This window comes from Talpa occidentalis, unplaced genomic scaffold (assembly GCF_014898055.3).
Source record: "Talpa occidentalis isolate TD23 unplaced genomic scaffold, MPIMG_talOcc4v2.1 talOcc4.7, whole genome shotgun sequence".
NCBI lineage: Eukaryota > Metazoa > Chordata > Mammalia > Eulipotyphla > Talpidae > Talpa > Talpa occidentalis.
The window spans coordinates 4530728-4552240 of NW_023605083.1; the positions used below are offsets into that span (position 1 = coordinate 4530728).

Sequence of the window (21513 nt, forward strand, 5' to 3'; positions counted from 1 at the left end):
TTAGCGATGGGAGGTTCTGGCAGCTACTGAACACAGCCTCCCACTCCGGCCTCAGGCCTAAGCCTCAGTTTCCTGATCTGCAAAGTCGAGGCCTCCTCTCTCCTGAAGGCAGTTTCCAGAATTAACCAGGGTGCAGGTGGCCAGGAAATGGACGGTGCTTAGAAAATGACAGGTGTGCAACAGGCAGCTGACCCTCCAAAATTCTGAAGCGCCTTTCCCCTATCATTTTTTTTTTTAAATGGTCAGTACCAGCTTTTTTTTTTTTTTTTTTTAAGATTTATTTATTTATACAAGCACTGGGTACAGTCAGAAGCGCGGGAGGGTGAGAGAATTCACCAGAGCCAGAGCGGGGAGCAGAGCAGGCAGAAGGACCGAAGTCCACTGCTGAGGGGAGCAGGGGGCAGCAGGAGAGGTCTGCGCGCCATGCGGGACCCTCCTCCGGTGGCCGGGGAGCAGCCGGGGATCGAACCCGCGCTGCAGAGGCTGCGGGCAGCTTCGCAACCCAGCGCTCAACCGCTGCGCCACCGGGGAGGCCCCCCCCATCATTTTTTTTACCTTTTTTTTTATTTATTGTGGTGAAACATATATAACATCAAAGTTCGCATTTTAGCCAGTCTTCAGGGTACAGTTCAGCGGCCTTGAGTGCATGCACTGCTGTGCGACAACCCCCACACGGCCCCCAGAACTGTGTCATCTTCCCCAGCTGAAACACCAAGTGCCCTGTCTTCTTCCTTTACTTTAGAAAATAAACCTCCCGCAGACATATCCTGGCTGGGAAGCTCAGGGAGGGGAGAAAATGACAATAGGCTGGCAGAACAGGGAGGAAAAGGAAACAGGAAGTCAGAGGAAAGAAGAGGCTCCTGGGAGGTGCATCCAGGAAGCTGCTCCCGGGCCAGCCAGCCCCACCCCAGGTCTGGCTCCTGAAGAGTGGAAGACCAGGGCCCTCCAGCGGATCCCCCACCCCTCCAGCCCAGGCAAGACCCCCCAGACACCTGCCCAACGCAGGGTCTCTTCGGAAGCCACCCTATGAGCCTCAGCATCCTCATCTATAAAATGAGGTGCGGGTGGCTGTTGGAGTCTCCTAAGGCTGCTGTGGAAGTGGGGTCGCAGCATGTGTCAAGTGTATAGGGGTGGCAAGCGGGGGAGGCCTGCAGTGTCGGCCACCATAGTCACCGCTGCCGGTATCACCCACCCACAGCCAGGAGCAGAGCAGAGGCCCTGGGCACCACGAGGGGAAGGGCCTTTCATCCAGCTGATCCTCTGCACCCCTGGGGCCCTTCTCCACACCTCGGACCAGATCAACGAGCGACCCTGTGCTGGGCAGCACAGCCAAAAGGGCAATCGAGGCTCTCCTGTGCCTACCAGGAATGCTCCAAAGGCTGACACGTCCAGTCTCTCAGAGCCAAGGCACTCAGTGATGAGCACATTAGGTTCTGGGGAAAAACAGGGAGAGGATCCTTCACCCAACCTAGGGATCAGGGAAGCTTTCCTGGGTGAGATGAATGAGTGGGCGTCAGAGCAGAGAGCTGGGGTTCCCGCAGACACCAGGCTGTGTCATAGCCCTAGGGGAGGAGTCAGCAGAAGGGGGGGGGTGGGGGAGGGCAGTTCGAGGGTCTGCTTGCCCAGGTACAGAGTCTGGACACTCTGCAGGGACCGGGGCCATGGAAGTAGCACCTCCATTTTGGAGGACTCGCCCTGAGGACTTGGGCAGAGGGCAGTGAGAGACATGAGGGTGATGGACAGCTGGCTACGAGGGCCTCATGGGAGACATGGCAGAGAAGAAAGAGGCAGGAGGAATGAAGAGGAGGTGGACTGAGAGCTTTTGGGGGTTAAACTGCCTGGACTGGTGTGATTCACAGAAAATGTCCCCCAAATTGTCCCCATCCTAATCCCCAGGACATATGAGTGTTTGAGATGGCAGGGAGGATAAAGGCTGCAGATGGCGTGAGGGCTGCTAATCAGCTGGCTTGGCGATGCAGAGATTATTCTGGAATACCTGGGTGGCCAATGTAATCATAAGAGCTCTTAAATATGGACAAGGGGAGCAGAGACAGCCTCACGATGGGGAAAGATTGGCGTGGCCACTCGGACTTTGAGTGTGAAAAGGGGCTGCCGGCTGAGCCGCGTGGACAACCCCTGCCTTTGGAAAAGGCAAGGAAACGACTCTTCATAGAGGCCTCAGAAGGAACCCAGACCTGCCCACTGCTTGAATTTAGCCCAACGAGACCTGTGGCCCACTTCTGAGAGAACTGTAAAAACACGTTCGGGTAGGTGTAAGCTCAAGGCAGGTTTGGGGGAGATCCCACGGAGCGAATGGGAAGGGGGCGTTGATGGTGCGTGGCCTGGGCGCAGAGACAGGCAGCCCACAACCGCCAGAGCCTCGGGAGACACACACGAGAGGCGGGCGGCGTCTGTCTTGCGCTGACCTGAGCAGCCCAGTCCAGGTCCTGTCTGGACACCAAGCCCAGGAACCCAGTGAAGGGTGAGGGGTTTCAGGGTCCCAGGTGGGGGCGCAGAAGCAACTGCAGGATGGAGGGAGAGTGAGGTCCCCACCCTTATGTCTCCTTTTCAAGAATCCAAACGGCCACACTGGTTAAGCTTCCACCTTCTGAACAAGCCAGAGAAACAATTGAAACTCCAAGGCCCGAGGTCCAGGGAGGTCCGGGGCGCGCAGACGCTGGGGCCTAAACAAGGGGTGTCTCCGGGAGAATGCGCCGGGCCGGCTTCCCCGAGGAGGGTGGGCAGGTGGGACCGGCTGGCATCTCTCCCACCTCGTTTCCCGCAGCAATTCTTTTTGGGTTTTTCTCTCCTGTAAAACACAAAAAGGCGGGGGTGGGGGCTCCCCTCCGGGGAGGCGTAAGGCTCGTCCCCGCCCGGCCGCGCTGGTCTCCCCGCGGGCTTCGCTCCCCGCCTCCCCCGGCCCTTTGTCTGGCTCCCGCGCTGCCGCGCACATGGTCTCCTGTCAAATTCCGGGAGGCTCGGGGGGACACGTGTCAGGAAGCTGGCAGCTCCGCCGGCCCGCGTAACCATGGAAACGGCGGCCAATGGGAGGCCCGCGCTGCCCTCGGGGGCGGAGCCTATCGAAGCCGGCGCGGGGGCGGGGCCGAGACGACGGCGCGCTGGGGGCGGGGCCCAGGCCACGCCCACCCGACCCGGGCGGCCGCCGCCACCGGGACGCCCCCCAGGCGGTGACGGCGCTGGGGCGCGGCTCCGGCGACGTCTCGACAGTCTTTGCTTGGCTCGCCTGGGATTCGCCTGACAGTCTTTGCCTTTAAGCATCAGATCGAGATCCTGGGCCTCCCTGGTGGCGCAAGGGGTTAAGCACCGCGCAAGGGCTTAAGCAATCCGCAGCCTTTGCAGCACGAGTTCGATCCCCAGCCGGCCAGGGAGAGACCCACATGGCGCAGCAGAGCCCACTGCTCCCCTCGGCAGTGTGTTTCAGTCAGGCTGCCTGTTCTGCTCCCCACTCTGGTGAATCCTCACACACACACACACATGCACCCCGCATCTCTGACCAGTACCCCAGCTCTTGTATGCATAAATAAATAAATCTTTAAAAACAAAAAGTATCAGGGCCTCCCCGGTGGGGCAGCGGTTGAGCGCTGGGTTGCGAAGCTGCCCGCGGCCTCTGCGGCGCCGGTTCGATCCCCGGCTGCTCCCAGGCCACCAGAGGAGGGTCCCACATGGCGCGCAGACCTCTCCTGCCGCCCGCTGCTCCCCTCAGCAGTGTACTTCGGTCCTTCTGCCTGCTCTGCTCCCCGCTCTGGCGCTGGTGAATTCTCTCACCCTCCTGCGCTTCTGACTGTACCCAGTGCATGTATAAACAAAACAAACAAACAAATAAATAAATAAAATAAAACATGCCTCTATTAAAAAAAATTAAAAAAAAAAAGTATCAGATTAAGATCCTGCAGCAGATCTGGGTTTAGATCCTACCAGCAACACCTCCTGGCTGCTGTCCTGGGCAAGAGACGCAAAAGATGCCTAGGTGTTTTCTTTCTTTTTTTTTTTTTTTTTAAGGATTTATTTATTTATACAAGCACTGGGTACAGTCTGAAGCGCGGGAGGGTGAGAGAATTCACCAGAGCCAGAGCGGGGAGCAGAGCAGGCAGAAGACACCTGCGCTGCGCACCATGTGGGATCCTCGAACTGGCGCTGCAGAGGCTGCAGGAGGCGTCGCAACCCAGCACTCAACCGCTGCGCCACCAAGGAGGCCCAATGCCTAGGTGTTTTCATCTGGTAACCTGAGTGGCTGTCAAGCTCCAGTGAGATAACAGGCCACTCGCGCAGGCCTGGCCCCCTGGGCTCCCTGTAACAGCAGTGACCATATGACCAAGGTTCTTGTCCTAATCCTCCAGAAAGGATGACCCTATTTGGGTGTGAAGAATCCACCTCTAGGGGATGGTGTCTCCCAGAATGCTGACCTCTGACTCATCCCCTACAAACCTGATTCCAACACCAGACTTAACATGCCTAGCAACCAAATGGGAAGATGGGCCTGGCATTTATCAGGGTCCCGTGGCAGCTGCTGGGTGCTGAGCACCTGGAGGGGACACAGCTGAGCACCTTGGGAGCTGGGGCAGAAAGAAAACAGGGACAGGGTCAACTGCCAGAGGCTAGAAGCAGGGTTTTGGAGTTGCCGCCCAAGCAGCCACCAGCCAGGTGACCCACACAAGTGTTTTTACCTCTCTGGGCAAAAGCATCTTGCAAAACAGTGAGGATAATACCTGCTGACCTCCCACGCAATGTGAGGAAAAATCTGAAATGAGGAAATGGATTCTCAAAAAATCCTGTTTTCAAGTAAGCCTGGAAGAGCTGGCTGGAAGCAGAAACCCAGAGCAAATTGCACTGGGAGAGGCCAGGCCCCTCCCTCCTGGCTACTCCTGGGGTGCAGAGCAGGGCCTGGGACCTACCCAGGAGCTTCATGTCACTGCAGTCTCTCACTTTGATGAAGTGGAAAATGCATCTATTTGTTCATTCAACAGACTGGGGGCCAAGGGAGGAGCTGCTGTGTGCCAGGCACTATACTAGGTCCTGGGAGCTATAACAGTGAGCAAAACAGGGTCCTGACCCAGAAAGAGTTTGCCCTCCAGCTGGAAAGACAGACGTTAAAGAGATAAACATGCAAACAAACATGTGGCCGCAAATATCCATAAATGACCCGAAAGGAAAGCACAGGCGCCAGGAGCAGGAAGGAAATAAACAGGAGTCTGGGGGGCGAGCGCAGGCAGGGCAGGCTTCCCAGAGGAAGTGACACTGCACAGGGGCCTGAGGACTGGGCAGGAGTCAGCCCAGGAGCAACAAGGAAAAATCCCCAGCCACAGGGACAGTGTGTGAGCCTTGAGCCCAGAAGGAGAGAGCGTGTGGCCCAGAGGCTGGCAAGGGAGGCACAGCTGAGATGGGCAGGACGCGCAAAAGACCTTGATTTTAGAAAATGACCACAGAAAGGCTCGCCGGGATTTACATTAAAACATACACATCTACTTTTTCAAAGTCATCTCCTGGATTCAGCTGGTGTTCAATTTCATCTCACCTGCCCTCCACCTTGTCCAGGTGGAAAGCACTGGAAGAGCAGGATCAAGTGAGTTTCATTATTACTCCACACGCTCTGTTGTCTACAAAGGAGAAGGAAACAGTTCTTAGAAGATTTTTAACACAAAAGTTAGAATTGAAGTTGGGGGCTGGGGTTGGGTTTTGGGTTAGATGTTGAATTTTGGCTTGGACTTTGGGTTAGGGCTGGGTTTTGGTAAAGGGTAGACTTGGTATTGGGTTTGGCTGGGATAGTGTTGAGGTGAGATTGGGGTAGGGCTGGCATTCAGATTAGGGTTGGTGTTGGGGGTTAGGGTTGAATCTAGGCTTGGTGTTGGGTTAGGGTTTGGATGGCTTACGAGGGCCCCATTATGTACACTTACAGCACCAGAACCCAGCAGAACATCTGAGACATAGATGCCCCATGGATATTTCTAACAAATGAATTACCGCTTATTGATAACCTGAAAGACAAGCTGGCAGTATCAGTTCCCTGATTATCTGGTTATTCGTGTGTGTGCGTGTGTGTGTGTGTGTGTTGCTAAGTGTAAACAGACTAGCAAAAGTCACCTATGCATCATTTTACATTTTTCTCTCTAAAACTGCACTAAAAATCATGCCAAGGTAGGAAACAAGGTAGACAAACTGTGCATGTCAACTGGCAACCAAGGCTGGGGACACATCACCCAGGAGACCGGATACTTGGGAATAAGTAAGAGAGGGCTGGAGGGGCCGGCGGGGGCTGGTGGCACAGGTTCCCGCAGGGTTGGGAGGTGTCCAGATGAAGGTGATCAGGCCGGAAGGTGGAGCTTAAATGAGGATTTGGGGGAGAAGAGAAAGAGATGAACAACAATACTAAAAAGCTGGGCAGACCGCAGCACTTGGAGAGCCTTGCAAATCACACAGATGTAACCCAAGTGACTCTGGGGCCCATGAGACTTGGTCCCTGCAGCATCTCATTAAAGGAAGCTTGGGACAGAGCGCACCTGTGGATTAGACATGGGGACTCCCAATCTTTTTCTCCTATTGCAAAGAGCATCAGGGAGGGCCCAGTTTTTACCCCTCAGTAACACTTAAACACTTCTCAACCCCCCCCCCACTCTACCCACCCCCTCCCATGAGGCTTTCCTGCCCTCCCCGGGACCACCCATTCTCCATTTTACAGCTCAGTTTAGCCTCAGGGACTCCAGTTCTTGGGTCTCCTTTTGTTCTCCCCACTTTGCAGAGCGCCCTAAAAGAACAGCCCAGAACTGACCTATTAAGACCCGCCTCTGCCCTCTCCCTCCAGCTCAGCACCCCTGGGGCTCCTGAAACAGCCTTGGGAAAAGTCCAGCCCTCTGCAGTGGGCAGAGAGCCAAAGAGGCAGGATCCTGGCTCTCTTAGGAGGCCGAGGTGAGTGTGGAACGTTCCAGAGACTTGCAGCTGACACCATGTCCAGTGGGCGAGGATTTGAGCAAGAGAGTGAGGCAGTCAGATCTGCAAGCACCTTGGAAGCAGGGATCTGGTGTTCGTGGGGATCCCCCTCCACCGCCTACCCTGGTTAAATGTGTGAGGAGTAAAAAGAGCCCGAGGAGGGGATGAACGCATGAATGAGTGGATTATTGAGCCTTGTGAGCATTCTGGGTTTCAGGCAGGCCTCCAGGACCCCAGGGCCCTCACATCCCTGCTCCAGCCCACGTCTTTGTCCTTCACGTTTGTGCCAGCCAGGTGGGGGCCCGCCTACAGTGACCTCCAGGCTCCCAGGGGTCGGGGCCCAGGCGCCCCCACCCACGTTCGGAGCGCCTGGCCGGGCTCCACCAGCCGCTGGGAATGGCCATGCTCCCCTGGGCAAGACCAGCAATGCCCGGGAAACCTCCCCGTGCTGTTGGCTCCGGCTGTAATTCTGGTTTCCAGCAACACGTAAAAATAGCTTCAAGGACATGCAGGGGGTGGGGAGGGGGAGACCTAGTCCCCTGGCTTCCAGAAGAACCAGCTCCGCACATTTCCATCCCTCCCTCTCCAAGGGCCCCCTGCTGCCGTCAGACTGTGGATTTGAACCTGGATCGTTTCTCTCTGTGAACCACAGGCCTCAACTTGCAAGCTCCTGAGTCATCCGCCCCCATCACCCGGGCAAAGAGAGGCAGATGCAGAAGTCCTGCGGGGAAAGCGCCTGAACTCTCTCCCACCGCCAGCTCCCGCCTGCAGGTCATGCCAGAAGGACCGTGGAGGCTGCCCCCCAGAGACAGCCCGGGAGGCAGTGGGATACCCAGGGCTGGGCTGGGAGGGGAGGGGAGGGGAGGGGGCTGGGGAGCCTCCACCAGGTCTCCAGGGCTTTGAGGCCCCCAAAGAGTGGTGATGCAAATGTGCGCATGCTTCAACCACCTTTCAGGCCCTGCAGAGCGCCCCCACCAGCCCCAAGTTCAGAGAGACCCCAGCAGCAGGAACAGCACTGAGCTGGGGGCCGGAGGAGGACCGGAGTAGAAGCAGGGTATGAGCAGTCAGGTTGGGGGCACAGACTCTCCCGGGGGTCTTGTCTGCATCTGCTAGAATCTTTACAGCCCCGTGAAGGTCTTAGGAGGTGTCCCCACCCCTCAGACGGGCAGAGTGGGGCTCAGGGTAGCGGCCAATGAGCCGCCCCACGTGCAGGGCCTGCGGCCCCACCAGGCAGAGCCAGGATTTGAGCCCACAGGGGCTCAGGAGCGGGCTTGTGCCACAGGGGTGGGCTAAAGGCTGGGGTCCATTTTCTTCTCAGCCCCCTCCAAGGCCCCAGATAGGCCTGCCCTCCTCCTAAAGTTCTCATTCCCTCAGCTCCAAGCCGAGCCCAGGGCGAGGCCTCAGGAGCTCCAGCCCAGCCCAGCACAGCGTATTTCTGGCAGCAGCCAGGGCGGCCACAAGCGGCCCTCTGTGGTAGCCTCAGCCACCGCCCACAGCCCAGGCCCAGGCCCTGGCCTGGCCTCCAAAGGGCCCATTGTCCCCCTGCCTGGGCCGCGGGGCCTGGCTCCTGGACATCCGGAGTCGGGGCAGAGGGTGAGTGGGGCGTGACTGAGGGGCCTGTGTGAGCTCTGCCGGCCAGACGCCCACTGAAGCAAGAAAACAGACTCCACCCTGGAAAGGCCTGGGACTGGCCTTGGAGAAGGGCTGAGGTCTCTCTCACACACACATCCCAGGAGTGACCATGGTGAGGGCGTCCACCCCACCAGCCCAGGAGCAAGCGGGCAGAGCCAGGGTTTCAGGCCAGTGAGGTGGAAGAGTCTAAGACAGGCCGGCCCGGGCGGGTCATACACCTCTCTGAGCCTCGGTCTCCTCATCTGTAAAGTGGGACACAGATCACCTCATTTATAGATGCGCAAACCAACCCAGCTTCAGAGAACTGACCCCAGAAACTCGAGCCCACAGAGCAGGATATTATTTTTTAACATTGAAAGGGTTTGGCTTAGCAATGTTTGCAAACATGCCCAGAAGTCAAGAGAGGATTCTAGTGGGTCCATGCACCACCCTTCAGTTTGAGTCTGCGCAGACTCTGCCCTCCCTGCTCTAGCTACCCTTTCTGTTATTGTGTTCTTGACACCATGGGAGCAAATTTAAAGCCAGTCCCGGACAGGTCGTTTCAGCCAACATCCTTCAGTATTCTCTAAACACACCAACACGAACAAGCATGATCCTGGCCACAGCTGGCAAAAGTAACAGCCGCACTGCACCTGTAACACCCAGGGGTAACCAGCCCCCCGAGAGCCTCCCAGGGCTGTTCTCCAGGTGATGTGTGGGAAATGTATCTTCATGCCACTGACTGTCCATGTCCTAGATTTGTTTGCTTCCTCCCCGGGTCATTTTACTTTCTCTGTCCCTACAATGCTTGTAATTAGGAATTGAGCCTCCTCCCTTTTAACGAACTGTTTTATTGAGGTAGAATCCCACACCATCAAATTTGCCCTTTTAAAGCGTAGAATTCGGTGTTTTGGTCCATGTTTTGGTCCATCCATGGAACGGTGCGGCAATCACCCTGTCCAACTTCAGAAATTTCCTCCTTCCCAAAAAAGGCCTCTCCCTGGAGCCATCATTCCCCATGCTGCCAGTCCCTGGCTACCAATGTCCACTCTCTTTCCCTCTAGATGCACCTATTCTGACTCCTAATATAAATGGGATCATGGAATAGGTGGCCTTTGTGACTGGCTGCTTTTACTTAGCATAATGCTTTCAAGATGCATCTGTGTTACAGCTGACATATGAACCATTCTTTTTTATTGCCATGTAATATTCCATGGCATAAATACACCACATTTTGTTTATTTGTTCCTGTACTTTTATTCCTGCATTCGATGGTGGACATTGGGGCTTTTTCCACTTTTTTGCTCTTAGGAATCATGCTGGCATGAACGTTCAGGACAAGAGTTGATATGAACATGTTTTCAGTTCTGGTGGATATACAGATGGGACAGGGTGTATAGACAGGAAAGTGCTTATGTGTAACAACGTCTAACATTTTGAAGAACTGCCATATTGTTTTCCAAAGCAACTGCACCATTTTACAACCCCACCAGCAACATACCAGGGTTTCATGCCCTGGCCAGCACGTGTTATTGTCCATCTTTTTTATTTCAGTCATTCTGTCAGGGGTGAAGGGAAATTTCATTGAGGTTTGATTTGCGTTTCTCTGATGGCTAATAGTATTGAGCATCTTTTCATGGACTTGTTGCAATGTTCCTGTGTTCTCTGGGAGAATGTACCTTCAAATCCTTTACACGTTTTTTTTTTTAATTTTTAATTTAATTTTTTAATTTTTTTAAATCTTTTTTTTTAAGATATATTTATTTATTATACAAGCACTGGGTACAGTCAGAAGCGCGGGAGGGTGAGAAAATTCACCAGAGCAGAGCGGGTAGCAGAGCAGGCAGAAGGACCGAAGGACACTGCTGAGGGGAGCAGGAGAGGTCTGCATGCCATGTGAGACCCTCCTCCGGTGGCCGGGGAACAGCCGGGGATCGAACCGACGCTGCAGAGGCTGCGGGCAGCTTCGCAACCCAGCGCTCAACTGCTGTGCCACCTGGGAGGCCCTAATTTTTTTATTTTTTAAACAATATTTCTTCCCCCCACCCCCTCAGGTTGAGTCCCCATAGAATTTCCTTCACCAGTGCACCCGCGCACCATCACCACAGTCCCCTGTGCTCCTTCCTCCCACCCTCTGATCCCACTCCCTCCTCTCCCACAGTTCCTTTACTCATTTTTAATTGGATTGTTTGTCTTTTATTTTTTTGTGAGAGTTCTCTGTATATGCTAGACACAAGTCTCTTCCTAGACACATGATTTACAGTCTATAAGTCTATAAGTCTCCCATTCTGTGGATTGTCCTCTCACTTTCTTGGCATCCTTTGAAGCTCAAAAAGTTTTAAATGTTGATGAACCCCATTTAGCTATTTATTCTTTTGTCCCTGTGCTTTGGTGTCATGTGCCAAACTCAAGGGCATAAGGATTGACTCTTATATTTTATTCGAAGAGGTTTATAGTTTTCCCTCGTACATTTAAGTCTATGATTCATTTGAGTTAATGTTTGCATATGGTGTGAGGTAGGGATCCAACTTACTCTTTTGAGGTGGGTATTCCATGACCCATACCATTTTTTGAAAAGACTACTCTTTCTCCCACTAAATGATCTTGGCACTCTTGTCAAAAATCAATTGTACATAAAGGTATGGGTTTATTTCTGGGCTCTCAATTCTATTCCATTGGTCTATAGTCTAATGTCATTGCTATGCTGTCTTAATTCCTGTAGCTGTGTAGTAAATTTCAAAATCAGAAGGTATGAGTTCTCCAATTTTATTTTTTTTTTAGATTGTTTGACTATTCTGGGTCTCTCACATTTCTATATAAGGTTTAGAATCAGTTTGCCCATTTCTGGAAAAAAAAAAAAAAAAAGCCAACTCGAATTTCCGTGGGGATTGCATTAAATTTCTAGGTCACTTTGGTTGGTATTGCAATATTAAGCTCTCCTCATCCATGAACATCAGATGTCTTCCCATGTGTTTAGATCATCGTTTAATTTATTTCAGCAATGTTTTGTAGTTTTCGATGTATACTTCTTACAGTGCTTGTGATAATTTTATTCCTAAGTATTTTATTCTTTGCAAATATAAATGGAATATTTTTTAAAGTTCATTTTCAGTGTTCGTTGCGAGTGATTTTTGTATGTTGATTTTGTATTCTGTAGCCTTGCCAAATTCATTTATTTGTTCCAATATGTTTTTAGTGAATTCTTTGTGGTTTTCTATATACAAGATCATGTCATCTGCAAATAGAGATAGTTTTACTTTTTCCTTCCTAATTTTGACTTTGTTTTCTTGCCTAATTACCTTAGCCAGAACCTCCAATACAATATTAAATAGGAGTGGTAAGAGGGGGCATCTCTGTTATTCTTGATCTTAAGGAGGAAGCATTTAATCTTTCAACATTAAGTATGATGTTCACTGTGGGTTTTCTAGAGAGGCACACAGGTAGAATTTTAATCCAGATATAAGCATTCTCATGTCTGCCTGTCTTCCTAGCCCCAGGAGAGTGCTGGGAAGGGTGAACCAGAGGGATGGCCAAATCAGGGCAGCCTCCAGGGTGAAAGATTCGAGATGGCCTTGGAGTGTTGGGGTGGTTTGGGATGAGTCCCTTCCCCAGGGAACACCAAATGCCACTGCTGGTAGACCCTCTCCCCACCCTCAAGCCTCAGAGATCTCAACCAGGCAGAATGAATGCAGGAAATGCAATATCAAAGCCCTCGGAGGCCTCCACCAGTGCTCCATTCCCAGCAGTCCTGCTGCACACACCCTCACCTCACCGTGCTCCGAGGCAGAATGTCTATGAGCGAAGGAAGAGGGAACAGTAGACATCAGCACAGGGAGGAAGGAGAAGATGGGCTAAAAGGAGGCAGCCAGGCAGAGAAGTAAGAGGCTCATGCACTTCTGCCCCTTCTGTCCCCGCTGTGTACAACGGGGTGACCTTGGGAAGTCATTTCAGCTCCCTGATAGGAGTTGTCCCGTCTATAAAATAGAGATAGTGACAGAATCCACTACTCGAGGCACAATTTAAGAGGATATGGCTCATCCTCGTGAGGTCCTCAGCAAGGCGAAAGCACGTTCTCGGAGCACAACACACTCTGCTTCCCGCCACCTTTTCTACTGTCATTTTGCTCCTATATCCTTGTAGGCTGTGCTGCTGGGGTGATGGCGACAGTTCCAGCGTCCCCCGGGGGAAAATGGCCTTTCTGAATGTTTAGCCCTTGTTTGGCGACTTCCAGTGATCCCAGGACCCCAGACTTCCTGCGCATGCTGCATCCCTCACCATTTGGAACCCAACTTCAGAGAGGAAGCCCCACCCCAGCTCCTCTCACCAGAGCAAGAGCCTTGTCAGCTCAAAAGGTGCCCAGTGAGGGTCGATGCCAAACATTCCAGAGATGCTGCTCGAGGCACGCGAGGAAAGACATCATCCCTGCTTTACAGAAGGGGAAACTGAGACCCAGAGGAGTTGGGCAACACTAAGGCCCCACAGCCAGCAAAAGATGGCTATGGGATTCAAACTTGGGCTAATGCTCTTCCCTAATGGGGTACAGCCTTCTCCTCGGCCACTGGTGAAGCTGGGTGGGGACAGGGTTCACATGATGTGTGGAGACCACCCAGAAGGGTCCCGGAGGGGACAGCAGAGTGGAGCCGCGTTGGCAGCAGGAATGCTGCATCTGACCCTGAGCGCCCACCGAGGCCCCGACTGGGAGGGGCCCTATGGGTACCTTTGGGGGACCCCTACTACTCAGTAGCCAACTCCAGGCCCCCAGAGCTTCCAGACAAGCTGCCATCAGGTTCCTTCAAGGACTTTTGGGACCAAAATACAGAAGTTAACATGGTCTGATGTTAACGCCGTTTGTAGGTGACGGATGCCAGGGAAATCTGTGCGCATCTTCAATCTGCCCAAACAGGGGAGCAGCCCCTCTTCCTGCCCTGAACCCCAGCGCTGGTAACACTCCCAAGCCCCTCTCCCAATCTGCTTGTGGTGGAGACTGTTCTGCTTTCTGGGTCATTCCCTCCTTGTTCTTCACCCACAAAGTCACTCACCTCTGGGAGGGGGTGGGGTTCCTAGGCAACAAAAACAATGGCTGAGCACAGTGACTCAAGTCCTCTGTCTCTGTCCTGTAAATCTCTCCTTCAAGACCCAGCAGATTTACTGCCAGGCTGGGCCAGGCACTGAGCGGATGCGGGGTCCAGGAGCTGCCAGTCCAGGAGGGGGTGACAGGAGCCACCTTAACTCCCGCCTCGGTGCCAGGAGCTGGATGTCATGTGTCCTGCGGTCCCATCCCCCTGGAAGCTCAGAACAACCCCATGAAACACGTCATCACTACTTCATGGACAAATGTGTTTCTTTATCCAAAAAAATATGCATGGAGCAGCTGCTAAGTGCCAGCCTGTGCCACAGGGCGCATGCACGGTGATGACAGCCATCCCCCAGGCCCCTGCCTCCTCTGAAGGAGAGGCAGACTCTGAACAGAGAAGAGAGACGCGGAAGGGAGGGAGAGGGGACTTACAGATTGCAGCGAACACTGTGGGCGACGCACAGCACAGAAGTAACAGGAGCACCTGCTATAAATACGACGCTCAGGCTACGTTCCAACCAACACCTCTGGGCTGAGCAGGCGTCACCCCAGTTGAGCGTGTGGAAAAGCATTTCAGGTGGTGGAACCACCAGCATGTAGCCTGAGGCGTGGGCGGGGTGAGAGGCCCTGGAGGCCAGAGGACAATGAGCAGAAGCGGGGCCAGCGTGATGAGGCAGGACCGTGCGGTCCAGCATGCCCAGGCCGAGAGCGGGGACAGGGACAGAGGCCGCGGGCGTTCAAGCAAGAGCATGACGCAGTCTGCTGACTGTTTAAGACCATCACTGGACGGCTGTTCGGGGTCTCCCAGGAGGGAGATGGTAATGACTGATGTGGACGGCGGCCACGGGCACGGCCCCCCTTGGCTGGCCCATCAGGCTGCGGTTTGGATGCAGGAGGGCAAGAAAAGAGAGGATGCAGAGACGCCCCCATGGCTGTCCGGGGTGATCACTAAATCCTTGAACAGACTTCTTGACCCCCATTCTTGTCTGCGGCTGCTTCCACTTCCGGGATAGAGGGGCTTCCGGCGAGGCAGGCCACGTCCACCCCGTGAGGATGGAGGAGCGGCCCTCGTCCCTCTGTCCTGCCGCCCCTCTTGGTGGGGGAGGGAGGAGACGTGGCTGCTGGGCCACGCGCCCGCTGACGGGGTGCCCCGTGGCAGTCACCGTCCCTCTCTGGACTCAGGAAAAACCCGCCTCACCCTGTCCTCCGTGACCAAGACCAGGAACGGGAACGTCCAGGAAGCGTTTGTCTATTTTAAGGGCTTTGTGATGTGCAGGAATCTTGCCATCATCCTGCCCTTCCCTGTGCTGACGGGCGCGTGATCCGCCCAGGCCTCCCACTGCCCGTTGGGCCCGTCACGTCCTCCTCCGGCTCGAGGGGGCCAAGGCCCGGTGGCCACCCGGCCAACCTGAAGCCTCACCAAAATCGGGGTGGAGGAGTAAATCCCTAAATAATAGCACTGCCAAACACCCAGTGTCGGGTCCAAGTTCACATCAAGGGGGTCAGGGAGGGGGTACAACTGCTCATCGCCTGCCCCAGACCAGTCACCATCATAGATACTGGACATCCCAGCTGGACGTCCCAAATGCACCCTCATCAGAACCCAGCTTCCTCATGGCCTGCCCTACCATGCCCCCAGGTAGATGGGGTCCCCCTCCAGGGCCCCTTGCTCTGCAAGGGAGCCCCCTCCTCCTGCAGCTGTCTTCCCTGCCCTCTAGCCCTGATGTCCAACCTGTCGCCAGGTCCACCTGACTTCTAGACCCCCTCAAATGTCTCCTCCTGTCTCCATTTCTACAGTCTCTGCCTCTGCCCCCCAACTCCCAGGCACCTCCCTTCTCCCCCTCATGTCAGGTTCCTATCCCTGCTCCCCCATTAGCCTAAGGAGTGTCTAAAAGGCAAACCAGATGCTGTCATTTGCTGGTTGCAGCTCCTTCCACGCTCCCCCTGCTCTTGAAATGACACCCTCCCACCTGTCACGCCGGCTCCCGGGACGGTCAGCAGAGGCCAGAGAGCACCATCTTCCTGGCTGCCCTTCGGGACGCTGAGGTCAGGGAGACAGTTTCCCATCTCACTGATGGAGGATTAAGGTGATGCTTAAATTATTTCCTCAAGGCCCATAGTCAGAGGCCTGGAGACCTTGGACATGGCCACTGGACCGGACTCCTCCCTGTCTGGCTCTCTTGGTAGCAGGTTTTGGAGTTGGTGTGCACAAGAATAGACTTTACATGAAATGGATTTCCTGTAGTTTAGATTAAACCACCCGCTCTGGTATAGTCTTCTGTTCCTGAGAACCACAGCCCCAGTTCCTGATTTAGGGGCCAGACTAAGGAAGGGTGTGCTAGAAGGAGTGCTCTGTGCAAAAGACGGAGCTGGAATGAGGAAACGACAGCCCTTCTACTGGACAGTACCACTCACGGAGGGTGAGGGGGACATAGAGGAGATGTGTCCCAAAGAGCCAGAAATATTGACAGTTTGGTGGGGCAAGAAGTCATCTTTCCATCCATCCATCCTTCCATTCACCCACCCACCCATCCATCCATCCATCCACTCATCCATCCATCCATCCACCCACCCATCCCACCACCACCCGCCATCCATCCACCCACCCACCTGCCCATCCATCCATCCACCCACCCATCCATCCATCCTTCCATCCATACACCCTTCCATCCATACATCCATCCATCATCCATCCATCCATTGATCCATCCATCCACCCACCCATCCATCCACCCACCCACCCGCCATCCATCCATCCACCCACCCATCCATCCATCCTTCCATCCATACACCCATCCATACATCCATCCATCATCCATCCATCCATTGATCCATCCATCCACCCACCCATCCATCCACCCACCACCCGCCCATCCATCCATCCACCCACCCATCCATCCATCCTTCCATCCATACACCCTTCCATCCATACATCCATCCATCATCCATCCATCCATTGATCCATCCATCCACCCACCCATCCATCCACCCACCCACCCATCCATCCATCCACCCACCCATCCATACACCCATCCATACACCCATCCATCCATCCTTCCATCCATACACCCTTCCATCCATTCACCCACCCATCCATCCATCCATCCATCCATCCATCCACCCATCCATACACCCATCCATACACCCATCCATCCAATCATTCATATTGATTCAGTCCACAGTCGAATAGAGTGACAGACAGAAAAGCCAGTAATAACAGTCCAATGTGGTCAGTGCAAGGATGGGGCACCTGATCTAGCAAGAGGTTTGGTGGAGTGTCTTGTCCTGGAGGAGGTGATGTCTAACTTGAGACTTGGAAGGCAAGCAGCACTTAGGCCAGGAGGCAGGGAAAGCATCTCATCCTGAAGGAACCAAATAGCCTCTGCCTACACCTGACCTTCAGGGTCCAGAGCAGCTCCGTGGAGCTGAAGCAGGAGCCCAGGAAGGAGGGGTGAAAGGTCAGCTTCCATACCATGTCATCTGCAAAGAATGGTCGTTTCATTTCTTTTCCAACTTAGATTCCCTCTCTTTCCTGTTCTTGTCTGATAGTTCTAGACCAAAACCTCTAACACTAATTTAAACAAAAGTGGTGACAATTAAGTATCCTTTTTTTGATCCTGATCATAGGGGAAAGCTTTCAGTTTTTCATCATGAGGTGTTAAATTGGTCGTTGGTTTGTGATACACAACCCTTAGTCTATGGATGTCGTTCCTTCTATTTTCATTCTGTTTATATTTTCCATCATAAATGGGTGATGAATTTTTATCAAATGCCTTCTCTGTATCTATTAATGTTAAATCATGATTCTTATTTTTGTGTTGATCTGATGTATTACTTTGGCTGATTTGTATCCCTGGGATAAATCCTGTTTGATTATGGTGTATAATCCTTGTGATCAGATTGTTAAATTCAGTTTTCTAGTATCTTGTTGAAGATTTTTGTGTCCATGGTCATCAGGAATATTGGACTGTATTTTTTTGTGTGTTGTCTTTATTTGGTTTGGGCATTAGGGTAACACTGGCATCATAAAATGCTTTAGGAAGAGTTCTCTCTTCTTGTATTTTTAAAAACAATTTGAGCAAGATGAGCATTAGTTCTTCTTTAAAGGTCTGATAAAATTCATTTGTCAGACTGGTCCTGGGCTTTCGTTTTGGGAAGATTTTTTTATTGCTATTTCAATTTCCATGTTTCATTCAACTCATCTGTTTCTTCCTGGGTTAGTCTTGGTAGACTGTATTGATGCAGAAATTTTTCCATTTTTTCAAGGTTATTGAATTTATTGAAATATAGCTGTTCATAGTAATTTCTTATGATCCTTTATACTTTGATGCTACCTATGGTGATCTCTCCTCTTTAATTTGTGATTCTATTTATTAATGTTTTCTCTTTTTTCTTTGTTAACCTAGTTAAAGGTTTGTCTATTTTGCTTATCTTCTCAAAAAACCAACTTTAGTTTCATTGATTTTTTTGTATAGTCTCTTTTATCTCTATTTTATTTATTTCTGCTCTTATTTTTATATTTCTTTCTTTCTACTTACTTGGATCTTGTTTGTTCCTCTTTTTCAAGTTGCTTTAGGTGTACTATTAGGGTTTTTATTTGAGATTTTTCATGCTTCTTAATGTCGGCTTGTACTGCAATTATTGTCCCTCTGAAGAGTGCTTTTGCAACATCCCACAGATTCTGGTAGGTCGTATTCACCTTTCCATTTATCTCACGGTATTTTTTTTTATTTCTTCCTTAGTTTCCTCTTTTATCCAATAGTTATTAAGTAGCACATTGTTTAGTCTCCCTGTATTCATAGGTTTTCCTGTTGTTGTTTTTTTTTTTTTTTTCTCTTATACCTGATATCTAACTATGGCACTATGGCCAGAGAAAGTACTTGGTATAATTTCAATCTTTGTAGGTTTATTAACAATTTACTTGTGTCCCAAAGTATGGTGTATTCTTGAAAAATGTTCCATGTGCACTTGAAAAAAATATGTATGCAGAGGGGTTTGGGCGCAATGTTCTATAAATGTCTATTAGACTGATTTGGTCAGCTCCTCATTTAAAGCTACTGCTTCCTTATTTAGTCTCTGTTTTGTTGATCTGTCTATAGTTGTAAGTGGAGACATTTTCATCTAAAGATATTTACCAAACCCAAAGGGACTTTCCCTTTGATAGCTGTGACAAAACCAAGGACAGAAACAAAAGCCAGGGACCTACAGTAGAAGATTCTCTCCACAGTCAGCTGGGACCCCACGGCTGTCTCTTCAGCAAGAGGGTAACCAGAAGTGAGCAAGCCCTTCTGAGAACCTACATCTGGCTATGAATGACTCAGGTCTTCTAGGGAACCTCAAGCTCCAGTTAAGGGGGATCCAGGGCCTCCCTGGTGGCGCAGGCAGTTGAGAGCCGCACTGTGAAGCTGTCCGCCGCCTCTGCAGCGCCGGTTTGATCCCAGCCAGCGAGAATCCCACATGGCGCAGCAGACCTCTCCTGTCTCGCCCGCTGCTCTCCTCAGCAGGGTATTTCAGTAGATCTCCCTGTTCTGCTCCCCACTGTCTCTGGTGAATCTTCTCATCCTCCCACATGTCTGGCCTGTACCCCAGCTCTTGTATAAATAAATAAAATCTTTTAAAAAAATAAATAAGGGGGGTCCAGACAGGCAATACACACAAGTGCGTGGCAGGAGCAAGTACCTTCCTCTCTGGGGGAAGGTAACTTCATGCCATGCCTTAAATTATCCCTGTGCTTAAGTTTTCAAACGCTATGACCAATGTGCAAACAGAACTGTGCCCATAAGGAAATAAGACACCATGAGAAAGAAAAACAAAACACTAGAAACATATTAAAAGGGTTTCTGGACCCAAATCCATCATGACTATGTGGAGAGGCTTCCCCAAATCAACAACAGTTCTTAGAAATCAGCCAGGTGTCCAGGAATTCTACTCAATTCCATGCTCTCAACCTGGACATAGCCTCAGAGTCCATGGGTGGAGGGCTCAGTCTCTCACGCTGCCTTCTGCTCAGCGGCCTGCTTGCTCTCTAGATTGCTGATACTCTAATCACATGCAGCTCAGGAACAGCCGGATGGAAGAGACACTCAGGGCCAGTTATGGGGAAAGGATGTGGGATTTCCATGCCCTCCCCAGGGAGCCACTCCCCTAGCACCTCCACATGAGCTCTTTCAAGCCCTCTTTTTGGGCTTTTATGGAGGCCTTAAACATAGCTGATTAAACCACTGGCCATTGGCAATTGATTCAATCTCCAGTCTTCCTTCTCCCTTGCCTAAGAGGGTAGTACTGGAAGTTCCAACCTTCTGATCACATGGCTGGTTCCCCTGGAAACTAGCACTCACCCTTTGGGGCTTCCAAAATTCACCTCAGTCACATAACAAGAGATCCCTTTATCACTCTCAGCACTAGGAAATTCCAAGGGTTTGGGGACTGTGAATCAGGAACTATGGGAAAAGACCAAATATCTAGACATGTATTTTGTCACCTGAGTAACAGAATATGTATTTCTTATCAATCACAGTATCACACATACCCACAAAAGTTTCAGATCTTGGAATCAGCATAAAACAATTAAGTTTACTATGCTTTAAAAAATACAAAGACAAACTTGAAGCATTACCAATCACATAAAAGTATTTAAAATGGCATATTAAATTGATGGGGGAAAAACTAGGTCTAGAAATGAGCAGTATGATAACTGAAATAAAATTCAGAAGCTTGATTTCTTGATCTGTTGGTGAAGGCCCAAGGGATATTTGGATACTAATTATCCAGTAAATGCTCATTTGTTTCTCAATTTTCTGCAAAATTGTATGTTTTCACTTCATACATGTTATTTATACATATGTATTAAATTTCAAAATAATAAAGGGAAAAATAACATATGAATTTAAGAATGAATTAAATGCAGCCAAAGAAACAATTAGTTCAAAATAATCCACAATGCATTACAGGAGCTGGGACACATACAGATGGGAGAAACAAGAGGAAAGAAAAGGCAGAGCGCACAGGCTCCTGGAAGTCAGAGAAGTGGGAAGATGCAAGGTTTCAGAGATGATAGCTAATTTTCTAGAACTGATCAAAGACATTGAAGAGTGACAAAAAAGATAGATTAAAACAAATCCGCACTTCAACTCATCATAACGAAGCTTCAGAAAACCAATAGAAGGAGAAAACTCACAAACAGTAGTCAGAGAAATAAAAGTCAGACTCACCTTCAAGAGAACCCCAGTAAGACCGGCAGCTGATTTCTCCAGTAGCCATGGTGGAAGCCAGTAGCCATGGAAAATACTGCCCCCCTGCAGTATTACATGCAACAAAAGGAAGTTCTAACTGCTGAATGGTGGGTGGAGGGCAGAGGTGGTTCCAGAGGCTGAGAAACCAGCCAGGAAGTGAAATGACTGTGTCCTGTAGCAAGAGGCAGTCAGGGAAGGCTTCCTGGAAGAAGTGACATTGAACCTGAGACTGAAAGGGCCCCACTAGGATGATACTGAAGAGAAAAGGCAGGTTTGGGAAGCAGGTGGGCTTAGTCTGGTAAGGGTGGTAGTCAGGAAAATAAAGTCCATGGGTACCCAGAGGAAGGAGACTCTCCTGGCAGGAAGGTTCCCAAAGGAGGAGGTCATGTGATCAGCTTAAGGCAGGTGGCAGAAAGGGGAAGGTCTACAAGAGGGCAGATCCTAGAGCACAACACCCAAGGTTCCAGAAAGCAGTGAAGGTGACAGGAGGCAGAGGAGAGAGCAAGGCTGGGCTGGGAGGCCAAGCAGGCAGGCTGCTCCCTCCCAGGGCCCTGGCAAGTAACGGGGCTTGGCCCATGGCAAGTATGGGCAGACACTAGCCAGACAAAGAGCGAGCCTGTCCCGCACGTCAGTGAGTATGGCCGGTGAGGCTGC

At 51.4% G+C, this 21513-nt stretch overlaps 1 long non-coding RNA gene across 1 annotated transcript; it reads right to left on the reverse strand.

Moving 5' to 3' along the window:
* Positions 1–2560: 2560 nt before the first annotated feature.
* Positions 2561–20928, reverse strand: LOC119231769 (uncharacterized). Its single transcript, XR_005121945.2, has 3 exons — positions 20839–20928; positions 5534–5615; positions 2561–2809 (listed from the first exon to the last, which is right to left on the reverse strand). It is a non-coding gene; the product is annotated as an uncharacterized LOC119231769 (long non-coding RNA).
* Positions 20929–21513: the final 585 nt, after the last annotated feature.